This window comes from Lissotriton helveticus, chromosome 1_1 (assembly GCF_964261635.1).
Source record: "Lissotriton helveticus chromosome 1_1, aLisHel1.1, whole genome shotgun sequence".
NCBI lineage: Eukaryota > Metazoa > Chordata > Amphibia > Caudata > Salamandridae > Lissotriton > Lissotriton helveticus.
In genome coordinates, this window is record NC_136057.1 from 1277934439 (window position 1) to 1277958969 (window position 24531).

At 46.9% G+C, this 24531-nt stretch overlaps 1 protein-coding gene across 3 annotated transcripts in view; it reads right to left on the reverse strand.

The window, feature by feature from the left end:
- LOC144822736 (uncharacterized) overlaps positions 1–24531 on the reverse strand; it is a 91145-nt gene that overhangs the window by 60840 nt on the left and 5774 nt on the right. The gene's annotated exons all lie outside the window — the stretch shown is intronic.

Here is a 24531-nt window from a genome sequence, read left to right on the forward strand (position 1 = left end):
TGGGCAGCGTGGGCAGCTGCCCAGGGCCTCGCACTCAGCCCACCAGCATGGGGCCACGCACTGGTGATGTGTCCTGTCGGTTCCCTGGCGATCCATTTCAAAGAAAGGTGTCACCTTTCTTTGAAATGGAGGGGCCTCCCCTCCCCGGGCCTCTCAGGGATGGTATCTGGATACATAAGGGAGGGAGACGCTCTGTTCAATTGAAAGGAGACCCATTCACAGACACTGTGGGAGGCCCATTGTTCATCATTTTGGCGCCCCCATAGTTTTAACTTTTAGCCCACAAGCAGTTCTCACACCTATCGGACTGAAGGTGTGAGAAATGCTTGTGGGCTCAAAGTTAAAACTGTGGGGGCGACAAAATGCTGGACAATGTGCCTCCCACAGTGTCTGTGAATGGTCTCCTTGCAAGGGGCCACTTATCTCCATTAGAGGTACCTCGCACATTCCCTTTTAGCCCAGGGCCTCGCAAGTCCTAGAACCGGCCCTGATGCCAGCTACCTGGTTGAGGAAGGTGCCAGCACAGAGATTAGCACTTAACCCATTTTATTCTGGCGTATTGCTTTCTCATGCAAGGTTTTATATTGTTTGAGCCTGAAATCCTCAAACCCTCAAATTAAAATCCTCAAACTCGATAGAGTCTACATTTGAGTAGCTATCAATCATGTTTAACTCAACACAAACATTAGCAGGCCTATCTGGGGGTTGGGAACTGAGTTATTCATGCACTCCTCTTTAGTCTACTTTTTAGACCTCAACCCCGCTATTAAGTGGCTTCAATCACAAGTCAGCACTATACAAAACGTTTAAATAAATAAAGTGTAGATGTCCAAGGGGACATGCCACAGACCAAAATGTATCTCCATAAGAGGCGGGTGAAACAATAGCAATATTAGGGTCAGGGTTCAGATGTTTGGTACCCAAGGATAGTTTCAGGTTCGCCTGATGCTGCACACCCGTACACTCAGGAGAGCAGCAGTGTACCAGCAGTAATCAGTGGAGCTTATTTTGCACTGGATTGCGTTCTGTACCACGGGTGCTCAGCCTTTACCTTGTGATCACCTGAAGATCAGCAGTCCTGGGAAGCCACAGTCCCAGCCAGACTGCTGGTAAGTGCAATCCCAAGGGGGTTCTTATAATCAGCAGTTGTAGCTCATGCCAGGTTCCACAGCAGAGCAGGGACAGTCTCCAAACAGGGACTTCAGCACTTCGGCAAAGGTAACCCCGCATGCGCCTCTCGCACCTTCGCAGATGTAGCCCTGCATGGGCCATTCCGCAATACACCAGATGCAGGTCCGCCTGCCTGGAAACCAAAGCTGTCTGGGTGGTGCCCTTTAACTCCTGTATCTCGCTCAACAAGCCTGCTTCTCCTGAGCACTCCACAGCCACCAGGGACATGCTAGACCTCGCTCTCTCCTCATTCAGGGTAGGCAGGCTCCTTTGCTCTCTCAGCATGCAGAAATGTTTCTAGACGCTTTAAGACGAATATGCAGCTTTTCCAGTAATAGATCCAGACTTCAATGTATGTCTCTTCACCTCTGTGAGACTGGCTGTCAGGCAGACACCACCCCTGGTTCCACAGCAGTCCTCGGTCAAAGAGGACTTGGAACTATTCCACAAAGTGGGGTAGTTTGGATACCACTTTTATTCACTGCTGACAGACAGGATATTTGGATCCACTTTCTTAAACTGTAGAACCAGTTTGGGTTAGTTCTTCTTTCAAGTGTAATTTCCGGCCTGTTTTCCAGACACAGCCGTTATATAGAGTGACGCTACTCACAGCAAGGCGTGTCTCCACCCTGAAGCACCCACAACACAGGCACAAAGAAGCATGAGATGTCTGCACCTGCTGTCATCAGCCTAATTGAAGGAGCAATTACGCAAAGATAAGTCAGGCCTATCCTCAATGTTTCCTCACCTTTCACACTGACTTAGCAGTTCCAGCCATAATCCCTACCTTCCATCAAATTGCAGTGTTCAGGACAATTAATCAGCAGTTACTTGCTAACGAAAAGGCCTCATAAAATATCTAAAGGAGCCTTGTCTCTATGCCTCTCACTTCAGTGTCTATATCTCCTCCCACCAGTACAGAATGTGAGCAATACACTTTCAGTGTCTGGAAGCACAGTCCTCACCCTCCATCACATTCAAGTCCAACATTAATCCCATTGGCCACCATTACTCTGGCTCACTTAAATACATCAAGTATCTTCCACAGGAGCTACACACACTAAGACGCAAGTGGGATGATAGGGCAAAGGATTGGGCAAGCACAAAGAATTACAACTTTACACAAGTGGGAGAGTAGGCCGCCACTCTAGTGATCCAGTTAAAAAGGTCTGGTCATACTGGTGATCTTTCTTTAAACAAAATATGCTGCCACCACCGTACTAAAATCATACAAAATGCAAACCACTCTAGCAGGATAAGTTCTAAAGCATAAATCAGCTGATATTAACACTTCAATTGTTATCAGCAGGATCATTATAATCCTACTTAAATACTTTCAACAACTTTTTTTTATATAACCTGGATATCGTATCATGTGTTCTGTTTATCATATAAGACACTGCACATGTTGATGCTGAAACCTATACATCTATCTTAAATCAAAAATAGAATACCTGTGCAAATAGAATCATTTTTTTTATAGAAAATCATGTATCACTTAAATGGTGCACAATGCTTGCCAAAGCAATATGTTTTTGATAATGACAGTCAATACTGTTTTTTTGGGCTTTCAACCGTCAGTAGGTAGACCACCCAGAGGAGGGCAGGCTCAACGAGTTATGTATCCAATGTCTCTGATTACTTGCAGCAATTATCTTCAATCAAATTGTCTATCTTAAAGGTCTTGTCCGGTGGGCTCCTTGTGTTGTGGGCAACACGTTTCAGCCCGTATGTTCAAGGCCACTTCAGGACTGAGCAAGGGTATGTACATTCACTTAAAGGGAATATATTAAAACAATATTGCCAGGGGGTTACAATGACCCATTCTCAGATCAAAAGCATGAATGATGCATCAATAAAAATGAACAAAAATGAGTGTACATGCATAGCAAGCAATGTTCAGTGGCATGCAAAGAAAAATAGAAACCTTCAAAACCTCTGATGCGGTGCATAGCCCTCATGTGTATGGTGCTCATGCGGTGGCTGTTTATCTGCACAAATGGTGTAAAACTGTTAAGGTATCTCACTGGGCAAACAGCATGTGTGAAAACAGCATGACAAGAGGCCCAGAGTGTTAAATTGGGGCCGGGCATTGTGGGCTCAGAGGGTATATTTAATATCTACCAATGTGTCTTGGGTGAAGCTTACCCAATGTCTTCCTGCTTGCATTGGCAGGAACCATCTAGTAAGGCAGGGCTCTCACTGGAGCTGATAGGTCCGGTCACAGTAGCAAAAGAAATCCCTAAAACTGGATATGGCTAGGTTATCAGACATAGCACAACAAATCACTAAAGAGCTATGAATATTGTAGTGAGAACATAACTCATAGACTGGAAGAGCTTTATACCAGAGTTAGGTACTTCTGGATAGCGGTAACGAGACACGTGGTCACTTCCGTAGTGCCATAGTGCCATACGGGTCGCGTCCACGTACCTCAGGTGTTTTTGATACACCTTGCATATAATGGTGAGCTGAGACGCAGTGTGGTGTGGCTGGGGCTGCACTGTCACGTGGTGCTGTGCTGGAGCATTGTTTGCCATCTTGGCATGGTGAATGGAAAGCACAGGACCTCTGGAGGGACATGGGGAAGTTGTGACTTAACCCGAATTGGATTAATATGCTGGGCTCCTGAGTGTTTGGCGAGGGGTGAAGGCATTACCCAGGCCTCATATGGGATAGGTTTGGCATCCTTTGACATGAAAGCTAAAGGTCTAGTCTGGTGGTGAAGAGATCGAGCACCATCTTGAAGAGAGCATGGATAAGATGTCATATGTGTATATATGGATAGAAAGGCCAGATATGGCGGTGAAGAGATCAGACACCATCTTGGAGAGAGCAAGCATTGGATATCATATATGTATATATTAATCAAAAGAGGTAACTGTCCTTGATTAATGCTACAGAGACTATGAAAAGGTTGCACGATTGTCTCTCGATTTTGCATGTTCCCCATTTGTCAAGGGTATTCATAAGTCATTGCTCTTCCGGTGATTAGCCCTCCCCGGGCCAACTACTGCTAAACATCGCATTGGCCATTGTTATGTATGTCTGGGACTACTTTTATACATATGGAAATCCTGTGCGCCTACAGGCACGCCACTATTTTTTCCTTCCTTGTTGCTTGCCCTTGTTGGCTTTGTTTTTTTGAGGGGGCTGGGGGCAGACTTGTATAGATCCAACTTGCCAGCACGTATTGTAGCTCTTTACATGAGCACCGGTCAAGCTGTTATGCAAGTGCTGGTTTTCCAATTCAACATTGTAAAACATTTTTTGCTGTCTTGACTGGCAAAAACTCGGCTGGCAGGTATTGTAGCTATTTACATGAGCATCAGTTACATTGCAGAATGTTGCCTCCATGTTTTTTTTAGCACAGGCACATGCAGTGATTTACCCGGAATCACAAGATGTTGAGCCTATTTATTTATTTATTTATTTATTTAGCGATTTATAAAGCGCCTGGTGACCCGAAGGCATCCCCGCGCTATGAAAGACTTGTAATGACCAGGGGGGGAGAGGAAGTCCTATTTGGGAAAAAGGAAAGTTTTCAGTTCTTTACGGAACCGAAGGTGGCAGGGTTCCAGACGCAAGCAGCGTGGAAGTGAGTTCCAGCCAGAGGACGCCTTTACTGCGAAGAGTCTGGGAGCCTTATAAGGAGTGACCATGTCTCTCAGGATCGAAGGGCCTAGGCCGTTGAGGAGTTTGTGGGCGGTACACATAGCCTTAAATTCAATCCTCTGACGGATCGGAAGCCAGTGTAGGGCCTTGAGTGCTGGTCTGGCAGAGGCTCTGGTGGGAAGATTCATTAGGAGCCGGGCAGCTGCATTTTGAGCGCGCTGGAGTTTTGCCAGAGTGGATTCGGGGGCTCCTAGATAGACGGCGTTGCTATAGTCCAGACGAGCAAGGATCAAGCCTTGAACAAGGAGTTTCCTTGATAGGGGAGGGAGTAGCGGGAGGATCTTTCGGATAGAGCGCATGAGTCCGAAACAGGTGCCTGCTGTTTTGGCTGCCTGGGTCTTCATGGATAGATCGGGTTCAAGCCAGACTCCCAAGGTCTTAATTTCCTTCTTTGGGGTGGGCACCTCGCCAAGAACATCAGGCCAGACCGATGGAGGAATAGTAGCCCATTTCTTGCCCATAAGCATGACCTCCGTTTTAGATCCGTTGAGCTTAAGTGATGAATCGCACATCCAGTGATGGATTTCCTGGAGGCAGTTCAACAGATTGTCTGGGCGGTGGTCAAGATGTGAGAGAGAGACGACCAATTGCGTGTCGTCCGCATAACTCACTATCTTGATCCCGAATGGGGCCACTACATCCTCCAGGGGGGCCATATAGGCGTTAAACAAAGTGGGGCTTAGCGAACACCCTTGGGGGACTCCGCTAGAGAGAGGGAGGGAGGCTGAGCGTGAATTGCCGTCCCAGACCTGGAACGAGCGGCCCGATAGAAAGGACTCTATCCAGGCAAGCGCAGTACCCCCGAGACCTGCCCTGGCCAGCCGATGGAGCAAGACACGGTGGTTCACCGTGTCAAAGGCTGCACTAAGGTCCAGGAGGATCACTGCCACTGACCCTCCTGAATCCAAGATGCACCTTGCCTCCTCGATGACTGTGAGGAGGGCGGTGTCCGTGCCGTGGCCAGGGCGAAACCCTGTTTGGGACTGACGCAAAAGGTTGTTGGATTTGAGAAACAGGGACAGTTGGGTATTGACCAGTTTTTCGGCCATTTTGCTAATGCCCGGGAGGAGCGAGATCGGCCTGTAGTTTGCCAGATCGGAGGGGTCCAGTTGAGGTTTTTTAAGGAGGGCTTTGACTACTGCACCCTTCCAGCTCGGAGGGACAGAGCCTTGGGACAGCGAGATGTTAATCAGCTCCGTGATAGGGGGTACGATGGCCGGGGCCACTGTTTTCAGGAATCTCATGGGGGCGGGATCGCAGGGAGATCCGCTTTTCATCTTGGCCAAAGTTTTTCCCACTTCGTCCAGGGATACAGCCCTAAACGCGGTCAGCTGTGGATGAGAGATGTTTCCAGTGTGGGCGATGGACACATCGGTGTTGCTGTAGGTTGGCTGACTGGGAGGTGGGAGAGAGGTCAAGATACGGGAGATTTTGGAATCGAAGTAGGTTGCCAGTTCATCGCTTCTGCCCAGAGGGGAGCTGTTGGAGGAGGGGGGTGTTGGTATTTTCAGAACCTCTTTGGCGATAAGGTACGACTCTCTCGCCGAATTAGTGGCATTTTTTATTCTAGCATCGTAATATGAGGCTTTAGTGAGTTTCAGGGTGGATTTATAAGTTCTCACCGACTTACGGTAGGCGTCCTTACTGGAGTGGAGCCAGTCCTTTCTCCACAGTCGCTCCGCTTTTTTGCATTCTTTGCGGAGGATTCTAAGCTCCGGGCTGAACCAGGGGGCTGATCCTGTCTTTCCGTTTTTGTCCTCACGAGTTTTAATGGGGAGGATCGAATCCAGGGAAGTTGAAATCCAGTCTCTGAAATTTCTGTCCGCTGTGACAGGGTCCTCTGCCGGAGTAAGGGTCATCGAGTTCAAAGTTCTGGCCCAGTCCTCTGTGGAGAGTCTGGACCACGCCCTGTCCCGTGTGAGGGTGGCAGGCTTGTGGGGCTTCCTAAATACTCCTGGTAAGAAGAGAGGGACCAAAAAATGGTCCGTCCAAGGGAGGGGAAGAGACACTTTGGATTGGAGGATGTAGACGTTGGTGAAGACTGGGTCTAACAGGTGACCCTTGGTGTGGGTGGCTCCAGAGTTAGTCAGTTGGAGGCCGTAGGCTGCCAGGTCTAGAATCAAATCGGCGGCCCCTATATCTAGGGGGTCGTCGAAATGAATATTCAGGTCTCCAAGTATAGTAAAGTTGGAGGTAGAATGGGCCAGTGAAGATATTGATTCTAAAAGGGCGCTAGCAAAGGGGCCAAAATGGCCAGGGGGACGATATACTAGGAGGCCTGACAGCGAGCTTGTCGGTGTCAGCTGGATAGTAAACTGGCAGCTTTCTGAATCTAAGATATGGGCATCATTAATTCTGCAGGAGAGGTGGTCCCGAAGGAGGATAGCTAGTCCACCTCCTCTGCCGGAGGGACGTGGTTGGGACTGGATGAGGAAGCCTGGGGGTAGGGCTATGACCACGTCCGAATCCGAGTGAGCGGTGAGCCACGTTTCCGTGAGGAACAGAGCGTCGAGGTCGTGGTCTACAAGTAAGTGATTGATGAGTAGAGCATGCTTGGGGAGCGACCTGCAATTCAGTACGGCTAGTTTGAGGCCGGGATGTGCGGTGGGTGGGTCGGTAAGTTGTAGCCGGACTGGATGACAGAGTGTGCAGCTAGTGAAGGGTCCGTCACCTTCATGAACATAATTGCACAAAGGGTTGTTGGTGGGTCTGAGATTCAGGAGGGCTCGGCGAGAGTAACTTACTCTGTTGAAGGCTGGATCCGGCATAGGTTCTGGCCCTGAGCCCGGTCGAGCGCAGACGGGCTTGCCTTAGGCGTGCCTTCGGCGCGCAAACGGCGCTCCCGCTGCGCTTCCTGTCCATGCACATATCTACCTCAGGGGGGTGTGGCCTCAAGGGGGCGTGGTCAGCGAGCACGCCGGCGATGGCGGCCGCTGAAGTAAACACTGAACGCTACAGCGTTAAACTCGGCTGTGCGCTACCACAAGCAAAGGGCTTCTGCCCCGAGTGAGGGTTAAGAGAGGTAGGCTTTATTTCAATATTTTTTTAAAAACACATAGGTATAAATCACACTAAACAGTTTTAAAAATGGTAGTCAGGTAAAGCAAATCGTACCGCCAGCTCCCGGCTTTCCGCCTTAGGAGTGGGTTACAAAGTCATAAAGCAGCTAGTAGATCAGCGTCTTTATAGGCAGGGCGGGGGGCGTGGCCTCGAGGGGGCGTGGTCAGTGAGCACGCCGGCGATGGCGGCCGCTGAAGTAAACACTGAACGCTACAGCGTTAAACTCGGCTGTGCGCTACCACAAGCAAAGGGCTTCTGCCCCGAGTGAGGGTTAAGAGAGGTAGGCTTTATTTCAATATTTTTTTAAAAACACATAGGTATAAATCACACTAAACAGTTTTAAAAATGGTAGTCAGGTAAAGCAAATCGTACCGCCAGCTCCCGGCTTTCCGCCTCAGGAGTGGGTTACAAAGTCATGAGACTTGAACCTGGGTCCCAAGTCAGCAGCTCTGGCAATAATGCCACATCCTCTCCCATTGGATATCTCTGCTCAATGGCTCTCTATGCCTTGAATATTACGAATGTGCCCTGGTGATGGGTGATGTGTTCCCAGTAATGAATGCAGATTAGGTAGCCAATTTAGCACCCCCGATTCCGCATCGCCATAACTGCGAAGGTTTCAGAATGCTATCTGTGACATTTTCATAATTTCAGTGTAATTATGAGTGGCATATCAACGACTAAGAGTGACACTTTTTCGCGAGCAAAATCAAGCAATGAAGACAAGAGAAATATATGAATATCAGAAATTACACCCATTTGAGCAATGAGAAATTCTAAGAAGATCTTAAAACTGCTACAAAGCAACAGAAATGAAAGGGCACTAACCGGTTACAGACTGTGTGACTGCAGTTTTCAGTTAAATAGGGCAGGCAGGCATTGCAGCTGCTCAGAAGATGATCTTATTGATCTGATCATTTATGACCGTTCGCTAGCCTAAAAAGCTAATTTTATAGCATAGAATAGCAAGTGCAACTAGGAGATTGATTACACTGCAGGTCAGTCTCAGGCACATCTTTGCAAGTCTAGCGAGTTGGCGCCGCAGCAGCAGAGGGCCTATAGAGGGCGCTCAGTGGATCGTAGGTCATGGTTGGCTTCCTAATTATCAAGGAAGTCATAGAATCATTCATATTTCTATATATTTTTATATGATCAAAGGACCTCTAATGGGAGTTAAATGGATCATAACTTTGATCCCATAATGTGTTAACTGCAGTCCCTGCTCCTATTTTTAAATACGGGGGTTATCAAACATTGGCTCTGGGAACGAGCCTCAATCTAGATGTGTTTCTTGCTTAAAATAAAGGTGAACATCAAGATTCCATTAAAAAAATTTAAAAAACATACCAATACACAGCAACACTGAAACGGACTATCCTGACATGCAAATCTTAACTTGAGTCAGGACACCATGATAATGCATGAACGTGAGTAATGCTATAAGTACTTCCTGTGCGACGTCTGTAATTATTAAAAGAGCAACACTTTCCATGAACTGCCAGTTAACTTTCCTTAAACAAAACTGTTAAGTAAAAACTCACGGCGTTTCAGCAGAAATGTTGGAGTTTTTAGAAATAATTTGAGGCAGAAACCCTTAGTGGTTTCCTAACTGGTGATCATTTGATTACCAACTCTTTTTCACTCCCTTGCAAAAACAAGGGGAAAAACTGGGGAAAAGTGAAACAACATTATTGTCCGACATTTCAAGAATCGGAATCTCAAGACAAAACATCCCTGTTAAACATCCTAATGCCTTCTTGTAAGTCTTTTGAGTCAAGTAGACAAGAGATTGCTGCAGGCTTTATAGGCTAATTCTCTGCACATGGGCCTGCTTTTAAAGTAATCTGATTCGTTCACCATTCCCCTCAGATCAGATCCACTGCCGCACGTTCGGAGGTATAGCTTCATTCAAATTGATCGCACACATTCTAAAAGTACAAACATTTGCTCACCTTAAAGGACATGCAGGTCTCCTTATCTGCGCCCTCTTACATATGTGTAGTGCTTGTACTCTAACCTGATGGCCCAAGTTAAAGCATATACTCGAGCACAGGGGGCCTCCCTGAGAGCACCTGCAGGTTTGGCTCGCAAAGATGTATAATCTCCTAGTTGCACTTGCTATGCTATAAAATGTGCTTTTTAGGCTAGCGCACGGTCATGTATGATCAGATCAATGAGATCATCTTCTGGGCAGCTGCAGTGCCTGCCTGCCCTCCTTCTGTTACTGAAAACTGCAGTCATGCAGTCTCCCTCCGGTCAGTGCCCTTCAATTTCTGTTGCTTTGTAGCAGTTTTAAGTTCTTCTTAGAGTTTCTTGTTGCTCAAATGGGTGTATTTCTGCTATTCATATATTTCCCTTGTCTTCATTGCTTGATTTTGCTTGCGAGAAAGTGTCACTCATAGTCATTGAAAAGTCACTCATAATTATACTGAAATTATGAAAATGTCACACATAGCAATCTGAAACCTTGGCTGCCATGCTGGACGGATGTGGTTTGGTGAGTGACCAGGCTCTCCGGCGGGACGGTCTTGGCCCTGCTGGGGCGAATGAGTGAGCTGGGCTGAGCTGAGGAGCTCCCGAGAGACAAGGCGCAGCTGTGGAGAAACTGCAGCTCGTCAGGGAAACCCATAGGCCCAATATCACAGTGCGGCCGTAGACTGCCATGCGGGGGACAGCACTGCAAAAAGGAATAAGTGCATCTGCACTATACTCTGTTGCCTATTGAAAGAAATGAGGCCTTACAAAGAAAGTAATTTAAGACATCGCAGCAAGGCATGCATCAGCGCCCCACCCCAGAACACAACAGAAGGTGCCGGAACCCATGGGAGCTGGGTCATACCTGCTTGCAGTTTCTTTATTAGAGACCCCACTGGTCGCTGGATCCACGTGGCCCGGGGAAGCTGGGCATGACCTCAGTTCTGATATTTTTTTTAAGGGGCATTACATCAGCGCTGTAAGCTGCACAGGGGGCTACTTTTTTTTCAAGTTGACTGTTACTATGGAAACACAAGTGAGTCCCAGGCCCTGCCGGCTCCTTAATTTGCCTGGCAGCACCTGTAGCAGAGCCAAACGTGCCGGCTTTGTTTAGTTTAATTAAATGCAGTGGCTCACAACTTCGAAGATGGGCGAGCTTGAATTATGCGTGACCAAGGTATTTTAATGCAGTGAAGCGGACACTTGCATTAAAATGCGTTAGTCTAACGCCTGTTGCGTAGTACTTGGCAGGGCTGCATCCCAGTCTCCCTTTTCCAATGCTCCGAGGAGCGGAGGAATAGATGCAGAGGGAGGGGGTGACAGCAGTCCACAGGCTGCACTGCTCCAAGCCCCACCATTAAAAACAAGCATTGGCTAAGTCAATAGGTCTCACCTATCCGAGACCTATTGGCTTTGTTCACCGTCTTTCACAAAACATTGAACTTTTTTTTTGTGCATTCTCCTCTAGTGAAAACTTGACCGGCTGGTATCGAAGCACTTCATATGAGTACCAATTACATTGCAGAAGGTCGCATTCATGTTTTCTTAGGCACGGGCACATGCAGTGATTTGCCTAGAATCACAAGATGTTGAGCCAACGCCGAAACCAGCACCTGGTTCCCCAAGTCAGCAGCTCTGGGAATAATGCTGCATCCTCTCCCATTCCATATATTTGCTATCTCGATGGCTCTCCGTGCCTTGAACATTACGAATGGGCCATGGTACTGGGTAACCTGTTCCCAGCAATAAATGCAGATTAGGCAACTCATTTAGCACCCCCAATTCGTCCTCTCTGTCTCCTATTTCCAGTTCTCCGAGGAGCGGAGGAGAAGGAGCAGAGGGAGGGGGAGACAGCAGCCCACAGGCTGCACTGCTCCTAGCCCCACTATTAAAAACAAGCATTGAGAAAGCCATTAAGCCTCGCCTATACGAGAGCTATTTGCTTTGTCAATGTTTTTCTCCAAGTTGCACAGCGGCCGCACTGCTATGCAACATGGTGACAAAATATTGACAGAGCCTATAGATCTTATGTTGGCGAGACCTAATGACTTTGCCAATGCTTGTTAACAAAAGGGATTCCATTGAGCCTCGTCTTGTGTCTGTGTTTGCAACGAATAGGACTGACCACTGAATTATTCTTTTTTTCAAAATGTTGTACTAATGGCGCTCTAGCTGTTTTACAACGTATTTGTGATCTATGTTGTAGAGTTCTGTTCTTGAATGGTTGGATGGTTTGTCCTATGTATGGTTTGCCACAAGAACACCAGACACAGTAAAAAATGTTTTCAGAGTTACAACAGAAGTTTTCAAACTGTATGTTTAGTGCCATTAATAATCACTCCTTTGGAATTATTAGTGTAATTACAGGCTGTACAATGTCCACATTTGTGGGGTCCTGTAACTGGAGGGAGCTTCAGAAGTGTTTGTAGATCCTTTAATTTTGGTTTCTGGTGGCTATGACCAAGTGCTGCTGTAAATGTTTGCCTCTCTTGAACGAAAACAATGGATTCAGCACATCAAATGTTGCCAAAATGTTACAATTATTTTTAATGATGTTCTTTATTTAGTTGGTAATGATGGAAAATGTCTTAACTACACTCACATGCAGACGAAGCACAACTATGCTCCAGATCCACTACGGTACTGGGGCCGCGAGATGGCATTGATGCCTGAATACGCTTGTCATCCTCCCAGACACTGCACACTAGAGTTTATACGCCATGCCAGCTACCATGATCGCACGATTATGACTACATAGGAATTTCCCCTACTTTCTCTTTTGCTACTGTCTACTACTAGGAATGCACCAGTTAGTTGGTGGGAGGGGGAGGGGGAAGTTTGTTGATATTCCATGGTAACAGATATGCACAATGTATGGTTAATGTATTGTTGTCTTACCCTTCGGAAGCACTGTACCAAAACTATTTTTATATATTATGATACTCAAGATGTCTTCCTCTGCATGTACAAAGGTTTGCACTCTATCGCATGCAGTATAGTAATGTAACTGATGCCCTCAACTCAGTGAACAGTTGTACTTAGATCATTCATTGTCTATGTGCCTGTTTCTTGATTTGTTACCTATAAAAACTCAATAAAAACTGTCTTTAAAAAACAAATGGTGGAAAATGTCAACAGGCAGGTCAGGGTGATGCTGTTGTTTTTGGCTTTAAGTACTAAAAAGACTTTCTCTCGGTGTAAACCATGCTCTTTTGAGAGCATTTTTACCAATTTCGTAGGATACACCTGGCTGGTAAATTTTCTGCAGAAAAATTCACCATTCGCAAAGTAATCTTTGCGGCTGCAGTTTCTACTTGTACGTAGAAACTGACCACAGAGGAGGTTATCTTTGAGCGATGGTTGCTTCTATAATGTAGGAGAGTATAGCTGTCAGTGGGTTTGATATAGAGATCAGTGTATATCTGGCTGCACTCTGTTGTAATCCACAGGTCTAAAATGTTAATCTCTCCTTACTTTTTGTCATCTTGAAATGGAGTTCCGGTGACCTGTCAATCAGCCATCCGTGGGAGCTGTTTAATTTAGACTCTGAAACCTGCCACATCAAGAAGATGTCTATGCCAAGATTTTAATTTGCCAATGTATATGTTATCAATGCCATAAATCAATTTGTCTTAGAAGATATTTGCTATCTCCGGGGCAAATGCACAACCCATAGCTATTCCTTTCACTTGTAGGTAGAGATCGTTCTTGAAAGCAAAGGCACAAAGTGGCATGTGAGAAGAGAAAATTGGTCGGGACTGTTATAGGCTGAGATCTTTTGGCTAAGACATTTTCCATAACTGCCAGGGCTTCATCTTGGGGGATGTTAGTATAGAGGGACTTCATGTCCATTGTTACCAGAACCTCGTTATCTGTGGCAAAAGTTATGGCCTCGTATTTAATGATAAAGTCCATAGAATCTCTTTTGTATGATTTGGTCTATTGAGCCGGTCGTTTAAGAAAAAATCAATACATTGAGAAATAGGCTCAAGTAATTATCCACATCTCGGAATTATCAGGCGCCCCTGAGGCTTCTGTAAGTGTTTGTGAAACTTTAGCAGTACATACATTATTGGAACTTGGGGTATTTTTTATTGAGTAAGTCAAGTTCTTTGTTACTGATCCAATTGTCCGCTAGGGCCTCTTCTGTAATGGACAGTATCTGATGTTTTAATTCTGTGGCTGGGTTTTGTGAGAGTGGACAATAGTGTTCCTTACTGTTTAGTTGTCATAGTACTTCTCTATCGTATTTCTCACTGCCCATCACTACAATTCCTCTTTATTTGTTGGCGGGTTTGGCTATAATCTGGGGTTTGCATGAAAAGGATTTTAATGTCTATTTTTCATCATATGAAAGGTTCTTGGGCTCAAACAGGTGTTTTTGGTGCAACTGATCAATCTCCCAAAGAATAGTTTCTTCGAAAACCATCAACTGAGGAGGCATTTCTGTAGTGGGAGAGCAAAACATTTGTTCTTCAAACCAGTTTTGCTTTATTCTCTCCAGTAGTCCCTGTTAGAAAAATAGATCTGTAATCATATCTTTCATGGAAATTGTAACATTTCAATTTTAGTTTGGGTGGGATCTTGCGTGGTAGAATGTACAAACGGCACGCCTTTGCTGAGAAGGGATTGTTCAGCCTCAGTCAAGGTATGTGGTGAAAGGTTGTAAACTGGGTTTTCTATAGGAGTTGCCAACTGAACACTTTTCTGTTGGTTTGTAGTTCCCTGGGGTATTGGGCTCTTCCTTTTCCCCTGCCTCTGTATCCTCTCCTGTTTCATCTCCCTCTTCCTAACAAAAATCGACTGATCTGAATGCGAAGTAGACTGGTTGTTGTTTGTTACAGCCTCATGTGTCTCTATACAAGAGTCTGAAGAGGTCTAGGAGAATGTTATAATTCTACTCTATGATCTGCCATGGCTTGGAATGTTGTGATTATTAGATGTGTTAGCAGTGACAAAGTCTTCCTTTACCTATGGATAAGTGGCTTCGATGTTATAGTTTTTTTTACATCTTTGGCTATTTTTGTTGTTTTTTTGGTTTATAGTAAATGTTATAAATTCAGAGATCTGCATTTTTCATGTGTCACTGATTGTCTTACCACATAGGATGTTGTCTAATTTAGTGTTTGCAACTGTATCATTGCTGTCACTTAACAGGGAAGGACTGGTTAGTAATTTGGAAATGTGTTCTTCTATATAACTGTGTATGGTTCTGACACGCTAATATCACGTGTTAAAAAAGTACATATGTGTCTTTCTAGGTATCTTAAATTAAGAAAAAACCTTGATATCCTGATACAAGTATTTGTACGTTTACACACTATATTTCTTTTATTTGTAGTGTGTTTTTTTTACCAAGAACACTGTACACCCAACCGGGTGCTATCTCAGGAACCAAAACGCGAAAGGGTGGAGCCCATATACCCCTCTAGAGTCTAGGCTACAAACAAAAGTCATTGCAACTAAAGACAGTAGTTCTCTGTCGCAAAAGAGGGCACGCATGGTGCACCCCTTCAGTCCAGGACCTTTCATAGTTGGGGACAGGCCTTTACATATGCTTAAATTAGCATAATGCCATGGCCAAAATAAAAAGTCAGGATACCAGATACACACAGCCGGGCACTTAGGGCAGAGGAACACAGAGGATTCAAAAGCAGAGTACTGGGTAAAAGCAAAGGATGGTGACTAATCTGGTAACATCGAACCTACCTAAAATTGCAAATATAGCTGATAGTGCCACCTGGTGCTGAATATTTTACTGCTTATAGCTTTTTATCAAAAGTCCTACAAAAATTATAAAAGGGTCAAATAGTCTTCATTAATTTATGAAGAGATTGGAGTTGGAATGTACCATAGATACACTGGGGCAGATGAGTTTGTTCTTGTTCGCTTCTTTGCACGTCCTCATAGCTGCAAGGACTGTGATAAAAAACACCGCATCAACGTGCAACCCTCCCTCCAGATGGAGGACCTCAGCTGGCTGGGCCCCTTGTCCTGCCTGCATCCCAGATTTCAATGGCAAGAACACCAAGCCATGGGGACTCCAACTGGTGGGTGGCTGAACTCGGAACCCCACCCATACCAGGAACTTTGACATAATCATTGATATCAAACTGTACATGACGGCACAAGTCAACGCAGTCTCTGCATCTTGTTTCCACACCCTGAAGGTGCTGAGGAAGATCTTCAAATGGCCCTCAAGCTACTCTAGAAAAACAGTCACTCACTCCCTAGTCACCAGAAAGTTGGACTACAGCAACATTCTCTATGTCAGGATCACCAATCAACACATCAGAAGACCACAAACCATCCAGAACTCCGAGGTTAGACTGATCTTCAACCTTACACATGGATTTCACATTTCACCACACCTTGGGGAGCTTCACTGGCTCCTAATACACAAACACGCTCATTTCAAATTCCTCACACACATTCAAGGCTCCACACAAGTTAAACACCACCAATCTGAACAGCTGCATCTCCATCCATCAACCCCCCAAGCACCTCCTGTCTGCAGCATTGCTACTTGCACACATCATACGCATACACAGAAACAGATCAAGAGGATGGGCGTTCTCTTAAAAGACTCCTAAAGCATGGAACAGCCTCACACTCCACATCAGAGCCTCCTCCTCTCAAAAATCCAGCAAAAAGCTGAAGATCTGGCTTTTCAATTTACCAATGTACCCTAGGGTGAGCTAAGCACACACACCTGTTCAACACCAGGATATTCTCATGGGTGATAATGCACTTTATTTACAAATACACATTACTTAAATAACAGCACATCAGCCTCCTTAGTTCTACCCTCACCCAATTACGGTACTAGACTGCTTTGTAGCCAGGTAGTTGTTGTGAACATTCATACACATACAAAGTATATGGACATAGAGGTACATTTTCAATTACTTTCTGTATTGTCATCACTCTGGGCTAAAGTCTTTCTCTTCTCAGTTCTTGATTTTCCTCCTCCCAATGACTTGTCAGCTCCCTCGTACAGAACTTCATAGTACCGATGGAAGTTCAGGTGAGGCCTTGTTCTATTTAATTAATATAAGCCTTGTGTGGAATAGTTTCATTAAAAAACGTTACCAATCCATTAATGTGTAGGTTTAAGGGAAATGCTATCTTCAAAAACAAGCATTTACAATGCAACAGGTCTCGCATTTACATGAGTTTAAGCTATTGGCATTGTAAATTAAAATGCCTTTTATTTATGTTTTGGTTTTTGAAACATAAATAAAAACACATTCAGCCACATGCATCAAGCTAAAAACCGGTCGCAAACGGGCAGATTCTCAGAATCGGCCCCTTTGCGACCGGTATTTTTGCAATTGGGATGCATCATCCCAAATGCAAAAATCGCAATTTAAGGAATCTCTAAATTGAGATTCCTTAAATTGCGATTGCATTTAAGGAATCCCAAATTGAGATTCCTTAAATGCAATGCATCAAAGTCAAAAGATTTGCGATTTCGCTAATGGGAGTAGCAAATTATATATTAATTTGCAAAAACTTTGTAAAATGCACTTTTGTGCATTTTTCAATGTTTCATGTTGCCGTTGCACCCCTGAAATTGCATTCTCAATTTGCAATTCTCTAATTGAGAATCGCAAATTGAGATTGTCTTCCCATTCATTCCTATGGGCCTCTAGGCCCATAGGAATGAATGGGGAGGTATTCCTTAATTGCGATTCGCAATTTGCGAGTCGCAATTAAGGAATGTTTAGAAATCGCTATTTTCTACGCGATTTCTACATGCATAGGCTTTTGCGATTCCTTAATTGCGATTCCTTACAAATCGCAATTAAGGAATCGCAAAAGCCAACATTGATGCATGTGCCTGATTGTTATTTACAATGTCAATAGCTTAAAATCAAGTAAATGCGAGACCTATTGCATTGCAAATGCTTGCTTATTAAGTAAGCAGCTTCAATCACCCATCAAGGCTGGGGCAGAGTCAGCCACATGAAAGGCAAAGTCTTCTGGATGCAGCATGGAATTATGACACACTTAATTGCATGAATAAATAGTGCTTTTGGAAGTGCAATAGAGCTGGGCTCCAGGCAGTCACACACCCCACGTGTATCTCTCAAACTGGAGAAACTGTATGGGTTAGATCAAGTAAAACATCAGGATGAGGAATCAAACAAGTAGGACCTATTCCACCATTCGAACGAGATCTGCAGCAAGCGCCTAGATAAGGTCGCCGGTGACAAGCTGTGCTCTATAAATACCACTTGAGATCATAGCTATGGAAAAGTCAATGACGTGTGAAAGTCATATGCATGGAGCTAGGAGAGATAGTCAGACATAAAAAGAAATTTTTACTGGTCCAGTGAAAATAACCAGCCACTCCGGATTCAAGTGATTAAAGTGTTTTAGTTGGCACAGAAAACAAGACGTTTTTGGGATCTGTACCTGTGGGTGGTAAAAGGGTCAGTGCCTCTGGATGGTAACAGTATAGGGGTCAGCGCCTCAGGGTGGGAACGCCAGAGGGATTGGGTGATAACGGTAGAGGGTCAGTGCCTCTGGGTGGTAACGGTTAAAAGGGTTCAGTAACTCTGAGTGTTAATTGTAAAGAGGTCAGTTACAGTTCATTCGGGTAGAAACAGTAAAGGGTGGGCCAGTGCCTTTGGCTAGAAATGGTAAAGGGGTCAGTGACTTTAGGTGGTAACGGTTAAAAGGGGGCACTGCCTCTGGGTGGTAAAGGGGTCTGTGCTTCTGGGTGTTAATTGTAATGGGGTCAGTAAGTTACAGTACCTTCGGGTAGGAAACGGTATCGGGGACAGTGCCTCTGGGTGGTAACGGTGAAGGAGTCAGTGCCTCTGGGTGGTAACGGTGAAGGAGTCAGTGCCTCTGAGTGGTAACAGTATAGGGGTCAGTGCCTCAGGGTGGCAACGTCAGAGGGATTGGGTGGTAACGGGTCAGTGCCTCTGGGTGGTAAAGGGGGTCAGTGCCTCTGGGTGTTAATTGTGATGGGGTAAGTTACAGTACCTTCGGGTAGAAATGATAAAGGAGTCAGTCCCTCTGGGTGGTAACGGCTCGTGAAGAAGGGTAAGAGCAGCTGGCCTGCAGGGATGATAGTTTAGAGAAGAGTCCAAGTCCAGAGCCATCCGCTGCAGACTCTGCGACCTCTTGAGTGTTTGCGTAACCACGGTCACTGCTTCGCACTGCTACCTCACGGCTCACGCTCCTACTGCTGCTTGGTTAAAGTGTCAGCAAAGGTGCTTGTCGGGGAGCCACACATTTTTAAAGTGGTCGCAACTACACCACATGGTTTATCCCCTCTTGAGGTCCACCGATCGCCTCTGTGCTTGGCCTCCCCCCACGCAGGCTCACACCACTCCTCCAGCCAACAAACTGAGCCGACTCAGCCTGGCCTCACTCTCCTGTAACGTCAGGATTACGAAGCAGGTGTGGCGTTAGGCAATGGTGCAGCTAGCAAGTTATTAGCATTTGTTATCAACCCTGTTTTTTTTTTTTTTTTTTTTTTAAATTTGTTTTTATTGTTGCATCACAATATCATAATCAGTAGTGTAGGCATAACGAAGTGTGGCGTCAACATTCCGCCATCTTCTATCAGGACCGCAACATTTTCATTTTTGTAAATAAACAACAACAACATCCAGGTGTGTAACTTGGTTTGGCAGAAGCATGCTACGTACACATTACATTCTAGGCATTGCAGGCCATCAGCCAAATTTCCCCATCCACAGTTACTCTTATAATCTCTTACGCCTAAAGGGCGTTGGAAAACCGAGTTTGCCCACGTCCAATCCACCCTGTTCCCCCCACTGGCCCATTCTTACTCTGCATCGTCCCCCTCTAGTGAACTATCTACCTCTTCGTCTTCCGGCAGTGGTTCACAGGGCTCCCCTCTGTATGTATTCCATGGCAGCCATATTTTGTTCCACTTACGTGGATTAGCCCTCTGTTGGTATATCGCCCGCTCTGTCATCATGATCATGTCCATATTTTTGCACCACTGTGTCAAAGTCGGTATCTCAGCCGCCCCCCATTTCTGTGCTATATCTCGTTTTGCTAGCATCATCCCTATAACCACCCATAATCGCCCTTGTGGCGTCAGGTCGGTCGGGCCCCACACGTTCAGCAGACAAATTCTAGGATCTGGAGTGAACGGGAGTTGTAGCGTCTGGGCGACCGTACGTGCCACTCGCTTCCAGTATTCCAGTATGTTTGGACAGGACCACAGGGTATGAAACAATGTGCCCTCCTCCCCACAGTTTCGTAAACAATACGGGTGGTCTGCCCTTTGGAATTTGTGGAGTGTGGTGCGTGTGTAGTATACTCGGTGTAGTATCTTGAACTGTACCAAACGGAATCTTGCTGATATTCCCGCTTCTCTAGGCGATGCCATTGCGGCATTCCAATTTGCCTCATCCAAGTCGCCAACATCATCCTCCCATTTCACTTTCAATTGTCGTAATGGGTCAGGCAAGTTATTGATTAGTTTGCGATATGTGAGGGAGGTGGCGCTAGCTTCCATGTAATCAGTGAGTAGTCGGTCTTCCAAAGGGGCCGATTCCGGGACAATGGTGCCCGGTGTCAGTGCAGCCAGTAATGCATGCCTAATCTGTATGTAGCGGTATGTCTCAGTGGTGCTCAACTCATACTGTTCTCTCAGGGTGTCAAACGGGACCACTCCCTCCCGTGTCCATAGATCCCCCACCGTGGATATTCCTATAGTGTCCCATTGATCAAATCCTTTACTGCGTCTCAAGTTGCCCAGTGCCTTAGAATCCCACAAGGGTGTGAGCTGTGTAATCACCCCCCCCCATTTCAGACGAGATTGAGCTTTATGCCATAAAGTTACAGTGTGCTTAGTCGGGCCGATCAGTTTCGCCGTCAGGCCCTTGTTATAAAGCGGGGCAAGTAGTGTAGTAGTGCCAAGCTGCCGTCTGTCCGCTAAGTATGCCGGGTCCTCCTGCGGCGCATGCACCCATTGGTTAATCACCTTGAGGTGTGCTGCCCAGTAGTATAGTTCCAGGTTTGGGAGCGCAATCCCCCCACTGTACCAATCCCTAATCAGCTTCACCTGCGCTACCCTCGCCGGTCTATCCCCCCACAACAGGCCTGACAGTTGTCCCGCTATCTGTTTGAAAAAGGAAGGTGGGACCAGTGCCGGCGTATTTTCCAAAACATAGAGGAACCGGGGCAGCGCCATCATTTTGAAAAGTGCGGCTCTGCCCAGTAATGTCAACGGGAGTGTCTTCCAATGGCGCACGTCCGCCTTCAATCTGTCGAGCAGGGGCCTTAGGTTCAAATCCTGAAAGGTCACCTGATCTCGTGTGACCTGAATCCCTAGATAGCGAAAGGAGACTGTCTCCACCACCAAGGGGCATTCCACCTCCAGACATGGCGGGGTCCCATGCAGCATGTAGAGCACCGATTTCATCCAATTAATCTTGTAACCTGAGGCTATTCCCTGCCGCTCACACAATGCCAGCAGCACTGGAATCCCCTCCGCCGGTTTCTCAAGGTATATTAGCATATCATCCGCATATAAGGACACTCTGTCCTCCCAGCCTTCACCCCAGGTAATGCCACGCAGTAGCGGCGTGGTCCTAATAATAGTGGCCAATGGCTCCAGTACCAGGGCGAATAGTAGCGGTGAGAGCGGGCAGCCTTGTCTCGTGCCTCTGGCCAATGTAATGATTCTCGAGAGGTGTCCATTAGCCGTCACCCGCGCCGTGGGATCACTATACAGGAGCCTGATCCATGCTATGAATTTTGGGCCGAAGCCCATATGTCGTAGGACTGCAAAAAGGTATCTCCATTCCACCAAGTCGAACGCCATCTTGGCGTCCAACGAGAGGATTGCTGCATCAGTTGTCAGCAACGGGGCCCTTGCCATAACACCGTGCAGGCGCCTGAGATTCAGCGCCGTACTTCTGTGCGGCATAAATCCCGATTGATCCGGATGGATAAGGTGACTAAGGTGAGGCAACAGCCTGTTGGCCAATAATTTCGCCAGGATTTTGCTTTCAGCATTGAGGAGGGAGATCGGTCGATAAGAGCCGCAGTCCTCAGGGGGCTTGCCAGGTTTCGGAATCGCCACAATGGTGGCCATGCATTGATCAGGCGGCAGGTGTCCTCGTTCTGAGCTATCTAAATACATGTTGAGTAGCGGTGTCGAAAGCGATTCCGACATGGTTTTATACCACTCAATCGGGATTCCATTGGGACCCACGGCTTTTCCTGGATGTAGTGCCGCTATAGCTGATTGCACCTCCTCGGCCGTCAAGTCTGTTTCCAGGTCCTCTGCATTGTCTGGCGTCAGGGCTCGGGTGGGCACTCCCACAAGCGCTACCTCCGCCATGTCCCGTGTAACCTCTATCTCAGAGGTATATACCATCTGGAAGTGATCAGCCAGGAGTTCGACTATCCGTGCGGGGCGGGTGTGCAGCGCCCCCGCAGCGTCTTTCAACTGTAAGATATTCCTCTGTCCCACCCGTTTTTTTTCTAGCCAGGCTAAGAGCTCACTTGCCTTATCCCCCACATCGTAAACCCTAGTCGTAGTGGCTGCTATGTTTTCAACCACTCTACGTCGGAGAAGATCAGCATGGCGTTGCTGACACAGTTGTAATGTGTGGAGCGTGTCCCCGGTCGGGTCAGCCATATGAACCTCATTCGCCTCGGCAAGTCTGTCCTCCAGGTCTAGCAGTTCTATTTTCTGGGTGCGCTTATAATTCGTTATAGTGGAGATGGCTTGGCCTCGGAGTACCGTTTTATAGGCTTCCCATAGAATCGACGGGGATGAGACCGACACAATAATTTCTGCTAGGTAACATCTTGTCGCTGTTTTAAGAGCTTTGGTCACCTGTGGGACCCTAAGGAAGCCCGGGAATATCGGGTAGATGCGTTTTTGGGACCGCTCCGGGTTGGAGAGGGTCAGTGTCAACGGGGAATGGTCCGAGACACCCCTTGGTTTGATCTGTACTTCGTCGACAGTAAGGAGTCCTTGCCCCGGTGTAAGAAAATAGTCGATCCGCGACAGACTGTCGTGGACCGCTGAATGATAAGTGTAGTGACGGTCTGTCGGGTGTAGGCGCCTCCAAAGGTCTATCAGGCCTTGCGCCTCTAGGAAATCATGTAGCCGGGAGGGCCCTGGAGCCTGTGTTCGTGACGGGAACCTGTCTAGTGTATTGTGCGCCACTGCGTTAAAATCCCCCCCTACTATGAGGTCACCTTCTGGAAGTTCCAACAGAAATTTACCCAATTCTGGGAGAACCGTCATGTGCAATGCCGGTGGAATGTATACTGAGACCACATTCAGCCGTCTCCCCTCCCACTGCCCAAGTGCCGCTGCGAAGCGCCCCTGTGTGTCTACCTTCGTGGATTGGAGTATGAATCTGGAGGATCGGTGCATTAATATTCCTGTCCCCCGGGATCCCCTCGTGAATTCCGAATGGGCAATCATCCGGTAGCCTTTCCTGTCTAAGGCATGTGTGGCTGTGCCTGTGAGGTGTGTCTCCTGCAGTAGGACCAGGGCCGGGCTGAACCTCTTTATACTGTGTAACACCAACCCTCGTTTGACCTTGTCCCCCAGACCTCTGACGTTCCAAGACATAAGCTGTAGAGGCGCCACGGGTCCTGTCTCAGGTTCTCCCCTCCCTATGTCATACCGTGTATTGTGTGCCATTGCTTCCGTGGTAGAGAAAATCTATGTACCATAGAAAGTGTGATTTAAAACCTTGACATGCGCTCGCCCTATGTAGTGTGTGTGCCCCGTGGTACCAATCTACACCTGGAAAACAATTTAAAAAAAACAAACCCCCCCCATCCCCAACTCCCCCACTCCCTGCCCCCCTGCTTGACGGACCCAGAACTGCCCGCCCCCCCAACTTAGCAGAGTGCCTGACCCGAACCCCAAACACAGTACTTGCTCGTCGGGGTGAGGGACTCTCCGGAGTCGGCGGCCTCCCTCCATTTCCACGGAGGACCTCCGCCCGGTTTCCTTGACGGCCAGCCCAATCAACAGTACATTTGTTCTAGTTCAATAAGCCCGGGATGTCATTGTTCATCATTGTTCTCAGTGTCATGGGCCTCACTCAGCGGGGAGTGTGGATCCAGGTCTCCTCCGGAAGCTTGGGAGCCTGTGCGAGAACCATTTGCGCGGTATTTATTTGGTCGTGTGGAGCGGCGAGGTGGGCCCGTTTGTCTCCATCCTTCTAGCCAGTCATGTGCAGCCTCTGGAGTGTCAAAGAACCAAGTTTTGTTGTCTGCCACTACTCTCAACTTGGCTGGGAAGAGCATGGCATAGGGGAGTTCTCTCGCCCTCAGTTCCTTTTTGACTTCAAAGAATGTCCTCCTTCTGCGTGCGACCTCCGCCGTGTAGTCTGGAAAGAACGCCAAAGTAGAATTTTGGATCTTAACTGGAGGTGAGTTTCTAGCCGCTTGCAAGATCGCATCTCTGTCTCTGAAATTGAAGAGACGTGCAATGATCGGCCGCGGTGCTGCGCCTTGCTTCGGTCTTCCTCCCGGGACCCGATGTGCTCTTTCCACAGAGAAAAAGGCGGATAGGCCCTTGGGTTTGAGTTCTTGTTCGATCAAGTTTTCCACGTAGAGGTCCATCGCTCTCGTGTCCTCCGACTCCGGAACCCCTATAATGCGGATGTTGTTCCGTCT